The sequence below is a fragment of the Peromyscus eremicus genome, chromosome 2, assembly GCF_949786415.1.
Source record: "Peromyscus eremicus chromosome 2, PerEre_H2_v1, whole genome shotgun sequence".
Classification (NCBI taxonomy): domain Eukaryota; kingdom Metazoa; phylum Chordata; class Mammalia; order Rodentia; family Cricetidae; genus Peromyscus; species Peromyscus eremicus.
The window spans coordinates 36,862,825-36,870,501 of NC_081417.1; the positions used below are offsets into that span (position 1 = coordinate 36,862,825).

General features: G+C 44.8%; 1 protein-coding gene across 2 annotated transcripts in view; it reads right to left on the reverse strand.

The window, feature by feature from the left end:
- The window catches only part of Sulf1 (sulfatase 1), a 162,511-nt gene extending 155,817 nt beyond the window's left edge, over window positions 1–6,694 (reverse strand). The window contains exon 1 of one of the 2 annotated variants that reach the window (XM_059254000.1): window positions 6,411–6,694. The gene's annotated coding sequence lies outside the window, so the exon portion shown is untranslated. The remainder of the gene's footprint in view (window positions 1–6,410) is intronic. The other variant, XM_059254002.1, reaches the window with a different exon arrangement.
- Between the last annotated feature and the right edge of the window lie 983 nt (window positions 6,695–7,677).

A 7,677-nucleotide genomic window follows, 5' to 3' on the forward strand; every position in this document is an offset into this window, starting at 1 on the left:
AATCAGAGCCGCTTGGCTCTTGGCAGTTCCCAGATTCTTCCTGATTCTAACTCGCAACCTAATGTTGGAATTTGTACAACAGGAATTTCCAGAATGACGATAAAGACATCTCGCCCCGAATCACAATGTCTGAACCAACCTCAGCCACTGCAGTTAAACAGATGTATGTGTCTTTGTCCCTTAGATTCACAGTTTAGAAATTTGGAAATTGTTTCTTACATTTGTACCTGTGTTGTTAAAAAAAAAAAAAAAAAAAATAGAGCACAAGAAAAGATATTAAGGTGGGTGTGACAGTGTAAGTCTGTACGTACGTGTAATCCCAAACTTGGGAGGCTGAGGCAGGAAGATCATGGGTTTGAGAGCAGCCTGGGCTGGTAGTAAGGTCTCATCAAGACCAAACCAAACAAGGCAAGGTTTTAATACTGAAAATAGAGCACTGCCTTTTATGAATTAGTAAAACGTCAGTACATTATTCATGGGAACACAGGAGCCACATATTTTAGGCAAAGTAGAATAGCTTGTTTGCTACCGCTGAAGACAGAGTCCAGCCGGTAAGTGTCAACTCTGTTTCCAAGTTCTACAGACAAGTCTGCAGGGGAAAGTGAGGCACAGAGGCACAGCCTCTCGGTTTCTGTGGGGGTGGGGTGGGGGTGATGTTTCTAGTTTCTTCTCATTTCTAGGCCCACTGCAGTGGCAGCCCAGGTGATTGGAGTGAAAAGAAGGCCCTTTGACCTTTCCAGGCTCCTGAAAACCAGTTAAATGACCAGTATTCACGAGTACATTTTACCAAGCAGAAGACAAAGCTTATGTGAGAGAATTTCCTGGTCAGTTGCACTTCCGGGAAAAAAGGTACCAATGGAAGAGTCCACCTTTCCTGGTAGGTACGAGTTTGGGAAGTAGGCTGATGGCATTTAGCTTTGTGTTAAATTTACTTTGGAGGTGACGATCCCTTGCCTTGCCTAGATGCTGTCTTTCTTAACCAATTCTTTCTGGAAGCCTAACCTAAATTGTTTGTTGGGTCTGGTTTGGTGTGTGTGTGTGTGTGTGTGTGTGTGTGTGTGTGTGTGTGTGTGTGTTCTGCATGTATGTTTGTGAATCATTTGCTCACCTGATGCCTGAGGAAGCTGGAATAGAGCATTGGATTCCCTGAAACTGGAGTTACAGATGGTGTGAGCCACCATGTAGATACTGGAAACTGAACCCAGATCCTCTGAAAGAGCAGCCGGCTGGCTATCTTTTCAGCCTTGTTGTTTTCTCTCTAGCTTGTGTGCCAGAAGGAAGAGAAAGGATCTTGCAGGACGGTCCACTTTGGTTAGCCTTGCTCTTTATTTTCCTAAGTGCTGAACTTGGGACCTTGCTCCTCAAACAGCATGCGCTGGCTCTCAGGGTGAACCTTACAGACTCATCAACACAGTTGCTTCAAATCCCTCATTGCCAAAACGACTTGCTTCCTTCTTTCCAGCCCCCCTTCTTTACTTTCCCCTGCGTTGGGAAATGCTAAATGAGTAGACCAAATGACTAGATAGAAGGAATGATTGGCATGACAAGGATGAGCTCCTTCCTACACTGTAGACCTAGGGCCACGAGTACACCTGCCATCTTCCCATGGTTACTAATTTCATATTAGACATGCAGTGATATACTTACATGGGATATTTTGTTCACAGCACTCTAAGGTGAGTACCCCAATATCCATCTTACGGACACTCAACTCACCATTGCTCTGCTCATTCCCCTGTTCAACGCCACATAGATAAGTAGTATCTTCTCCGGATTAGAACACAGCCTTGGGCTATCCAGACCTACGGCCATCACTGGCATTTGAAGTGATGGAGGGGCAACTCACAGGTGTAAGTCCTATCAGAGTCATCAAGGAATGTTGAAGCAGATGGGAATTTTTCATCTACCACTCAGTCTTGATTTGGGACAATAATTTCACACTTTGACTAAAAGTGGGGCTTCCCCTAAGGGTTTGTAAAATCAAACCAATGGTATTCCATCCCTGTTCCTCTTTGGTTATGGATGGATGAGGAGGAAGCACAAAGAGCTGATTAATTAGGTTGATGGTGGCACAACCCTCAAACCCAGCACACAGGAGGCAGAGGCAAGCGAATTTCTCTGAGTTCAAGGCCAGCCTGGTCTACACAGCAAGTTCCAGGACATCCAGGGCTACATAGAGAACCCCTGATATGAAAAACAAAATAAAGAAAAAAAAAAGAGTTGATTAAAGGCTCTGAAAGGGGTTACTAAAAAGTGCCTTCAATGTTTGAGTATCTCTGTGAGTTAGTGAACACACATTTCTTTATGTCCTCTGTGGAGATGAACATAAAACAGGCTAGTCTTTGTCACCTTAACTGTGTCATCAACATGTTAAAATAAGCAAATCACAAAGCAGGATGTAAAATAGAGCCATTATGCTAGGCACAATCATAACTAGCCAGCTGAGGAGCAGCATCTACAGAAGGCTGCCATCAGTGTGAGAGGCTGGGGAGCCTGTGGGAGAATGTAGAGATCAAGCTAAAACTCTGAAGGATGAGTGAACAGATGAGGATGAGTGAAATGATCCTTTTCACACTCGGGCTTATGAATGGAGAATCAGAAAGAACCCTGTGGGCTTGGGGTATAGCTCAGCGGAGAACACTTGCTTAGGACATAGAGGTCCCCAAATGAACAGCATACATGCTATGAGCTCACTTCCCATTCAACAAGCTAGAAAAATGAGTCATGAGAGACTTAGAAGGTGGGGACACTGACCTGGGCACTTAGTTGGAGGCAAGACACAGCTTTTGATCTTATAGGATAGAAGGGGAATATGGCTGGAAAAACTGAGGCTAAATACCAGTGGGCAGCCTGTGAGGGTGTAGGTCAGTGAAGAACATGTATGGCTTTATGTGCAGGAGATCTTCGCTTCAGTCTCCAGTACATTCACAAAAAGAGGGAAATGGAGACAAAGGGGGCCGGTCAGGAGACTGTCACAATAGCCCATGTGGTGGAGAATCACTGCACTGGAGCAGTAGCTGCAGGCCAGATGTGGAAGACATTTTCAAGGAAGGACTCACAGGATTTGATGACAGATTGGCTGTAGGGAGAGGGAAATATTGGGGGTGGAGGGAAAAGGCTGAGGGGAAGTTCACAGGCTTTTCCCCTTCCTCCCCAACATAGTGAGACTGAATTGAAAATATTTTTAAACAGGAAACATATTTTCAGGGATTTTTTTTTTTTTGTCCTGCAAAATACCTTCTTTCTTTTTTTTTTTTTTTTTTTTTTTTTTTCATGAACCTAACATAACATAGGTGAGTTCATCGTATGGCCTCATACTTAATTTTACACATGAGCCTCTTTGTCCCAAGGCCAATAATGATAAAAATATGAATATTTAGAGCAGCTTATAAAACCGAAATCCCCTTAAATTCACTCTGTGCTCTGCACAGTTTTGCATGCAGAAAAAAAGAGCCAGATGTCCTGACTGGACCCATAAGCTGGCCTGATTCACATGGCGAAGAAGGTTGGGGAGATCTAATATGATAGATACACAGCTCCGTCCGAGAAAATACTGCTTTGTGGGCTGAGAGGGCAGGGGGGTTTCGAATCCCAAACGTTATTCTGTGCAAGGGGGTTAGGGAAGGAAAAGTGTCACACTTGCCACTTGGCTACACCATGACAATGGAGATGGCAACAGCAACCTGTCTGATGGCCCGTCAAGTTCCCCCAAAGGAAACAGAATACAGATAACCCCTTTCAGCATCTTGATGAAGGCCTCTATTCAACCTGCCATGTACCCTGTCAAGGCCCCGATTCATGTTGTATCAGTAATCCCTTCTGTCATAAATATACATTTTGTAACTTTCATGAATCCAGCTTTCCCGTCACCTCTCGGAAACGTCCTCTTAATTCAAATCTAGATGGAAGGACACAGCTCCAGGACACACAGAACCCCACCCGTCTCAGGTCATTTTTCACATCCCCGATAGGGACCCCTGTGTGTTCAAACACTTTCACAGCTGTTAGAGCACTGATGGGAACTTCATGTGTTGGTAGCATAGTGCCGTCAGGAAGAAACTGCATGTCAAGCTGAGCTATGTAGAAGTTACCACAAATAAGTCTCTCAGTGTTTGCCATCTGGAACGGATAGATCCCGATTTTGACAAGAAGCTGGGATTGCCCCGTGGGCACTGTCTTTTAAGTCAGTGCTTTCAGTTGCCTGGGTTATTTTACATTACTTTGTTAGGGGGACGAAAACACAAGTTTGTGTCTTCAAGGTGTGAATTTACCATGCCCTAACTCTCAATGTCTTGTTGGCACCCCATGCACTGCGTGGGTGCTTCTTTGGAGACCAGGTGTCTCCCAGGTTGTCTACCTCCTGACCAGGCAACTTTGTGACCAGTCTCCAGCACAGCACCGGGGACATAGGCTGCTGGGGCTCCTGTGGGCCTCCATTCATAAGCAGACCCTTGTCCTTGCCTTTGGTGGAATACCACTGTGGGATATCTCCTTGGATGAAACCCAGCCTGTCAACAGGACTTTATGCTGTCCTGAAATAATGCTACAGAGGTACCAGAATAGCCTGGTCAGTTAGCTCCTTACCTGCTCCATGCTGTAAGGGGCTCCGATCCTGATATGATAGGAGACATTAGTCTCCCTTTCTCTCTTCACTTTTTGAAACCTTAGTTTCACGGCAAAACCAACATTGAATGAATGGAATTCCAAGCGACTTCAGCTGATGAACTAAGTCCCATTTCACTTCAGTTATGTAATATTGGGACTCCGATAACGCTCAGAATCACTGGTGAGAGAATGTTGTTTTCACTGCCAAGGTTCAAACCTTGGCTACAGGACATTCTGAAAAACACCTCAGCCTCATACAGGGATATCATTTTAGTCTTAACTTTTTTTTTCAAGTCCGCACTATGGCTACAAAAATACAAAAATGCAACTTGAAACAGAATGTTAAAGACCTTAACGCAGCTGAACTATCAAATCAGAGTCCCATGCATTCAACCTGTTTTTCTGCCTACTACCCAGCTCCTACTTTTGAACAGTCCAGATGCAGTGTTGTGTACCAAAACCTTTCACCTGCAAAGGGTAAGGACCACGTTGCGTTTCTCTCCCTGTAGACACAGGCTCCCCCATAGCACTGGTACATAATTTCCCAGAAAGCAAATCAGTCTTTCAGTGCAGTAAAAGAAGTAACCCAGACTCACTCATTTTTTTTTTGAAAAGTAAAAATACCATTTTAATCCCTCAAATAAGAAGGCACCAGTTTGAAACTTTTTTGAATGCCGTAAGACGTAGCATCGAACGTCCCTTGTTATATTCCATTCAATTAAACCCTGGTGGGTGATTCTGGTGATTCTGGCAGAGCCGTTAGCCACGCATCAGATGACAGCTCAGTTACTGTTGCTCGGCACCCGGATGACCATTAATTTCCAATGACTAATTTGTAATTAAAACCTTTTTGTTTATTTGTTTATAGCCAAGGCTGAACATCTATTTATGTTTAATTAACACTGTGTAACGCCTATAAATGTAGTGACTTTAATGATCCATCCCAGATAGGCTACTTTAGTTTTTCCTGACTTGTAAAACTCACACACAGATCTGCAAGTGAATTACCTCCATCTGCTCCCCCTGCAGCTGCAACTGGACTATGTTAAAGAGCGATTTCCTTCTACCTCCCCTTTTTGCTTTTCTTCCAGCTCTAAGCATTTTTGTTTCAGAGCCGACCTAAAGGCTGCACCGAGGGTAGCCAGTTCTTTTTTTCCCAAGGAGTTCCCAGACTTTAGTCAGTCTCCAAAAATGATTAAAAACCACTCTTGCTCTATCACAAATCGACCCGATCTACCTTGCACAAATCGGTTAACAAAGCATTTCCGACTCTGCCAGCAAGCCAGCCATCAAGCCTTAAAAGAACCTTTACGTATCGAGTAGGAGAACGCAACAGCTTCAAAGTGAACTCTTAACGGTGAAAACTAAAACAAATGCCTTCTTGGCCTTGTCCATCCTTGGCGAGCAATTTGCACCTACTGTTCCGCGCCTATACCGGGGATCTCAAGGGCACCCGGGCTCCCAAAGGCAGTTTCTTCGCTACACCTTCAAATGCCACGCTCGAGAAGCGTTAGCGCTACAAAGACAGCCAAGCTGGAGCTATGTGCACTGTTATCTGTCAGCCGTACAATAGCGGCATTGATGGAACGCCGAGCACCGGCTTTGACAAGTGTGCTGGGTTAGCATTACATTCCAAACTACGGCGAGAGAGAGGGAGAGAGGGAGAGAGGGAGAGAGGGAGAGAGGGAGAGAGGGAGAGAGGGAGGGAGAGAGGGAGGGGGAGAGAGAGAGAGAGAGAGAGAGAGAGAGAGAGAGAGAGAGAGAGAGAGAGAGATTGAGATTTGATTTGGTGTCTTTTACTTTACCTGGAAATACTGCTTTTCTTGTGACCGCTGCAAATGAATTCCTTCTCTTCTTCCCCAAAGCCAAGTACTTGGATTTGCCTGCAACTCTCACTTGGAGAAGACCACACAGCTCCAGCAGGGCAGCCTTCCTTCTCTTAATCCCCACTCGAATGTGATGACACACACTAACCCCAACCATCTGTTGAAACACGTCCTCAAGCACTCAGCACAGTGCTGTGTCAAGACAGGCTGCCCAATCCAATTGCTGGGGCTGAGCGTCTCTTACGGATTGGAGGCTGAGGGCTGGGCAGGGACGGGAGGTCTGAGAACTCCCCGGTCAAAGTAACCTGAGATTTTCGGAGAGAAAGGACTGCTACAAAAAGGAGGAGAGGGAGGTGCGGCAGGGAAGGTAGAGCGAATGAATTATTCTGGTGGCCAGTTGTGCGTTACTTTTCACAAGTCTCTGTGCTCCTGGGGGGATGGGGGTAGGGTGGAGGGGGACTCTCGGTGGGATGCCCAGGAACACTAAAAATCTTTTACAGCCCATCAATTGAGGGCAATCTCCTCAGCAAGCCGCTCTCCCCATCACCCCACGGGAGATAAAAGATTCGTCTTGTCGTGCTGATAAAGTGTTAAATGTGGGAGTAGTTTGCACTGAAATGTGACATCTACATTTTGAAATCTAAACTCCTACCTCCTTTTGATTCGGGGGCGGCTCGGCTGCCTCCAACATTCTTGGAAGGGCTGGGGGGGGGGGGCGGTGAGGATGCTGGAGGGGGGTGTCTTAGCTTTGAGCCGAAACTTCTCCTTTCTCACTGGACTCTTGTCTCCCATGCTAAACCAGAGACGGTCAATGAAAGTCATTTCGTTTCTACTTCTGTAAAACAGCACACACTTTCCTAGATAAAGGTGGCTTTTAATCACTTCCCACATTCACAGACATCGCTGGATTGCAGCTCTTGGTTCTAGAAGGCTACACTCTGCCAGCGATTATTTTTATTGGTTTCTAGTTAATTGCGCTTATAAACATCCACGTAGCTCAAGCATCTCATTAACAATTTTGCTTTGAAATGTTTTCAATTTGGAATTGTTTTAAAACATTCTTCTTAGCTGCTTTTTTTTAAAGGTTATCTGAACTGTTTTTGTAAAAGTAATTACATTGATAACCCGAGTCAGAAAAAGGGTTACATTTGTTACGTATAAGAAGATATTGAGAAATAAATTCATCACTTAAAAAAAATCTTATCCTTTCAAAAATTCCATCAGACATCTAAGGAATTTGGATAAT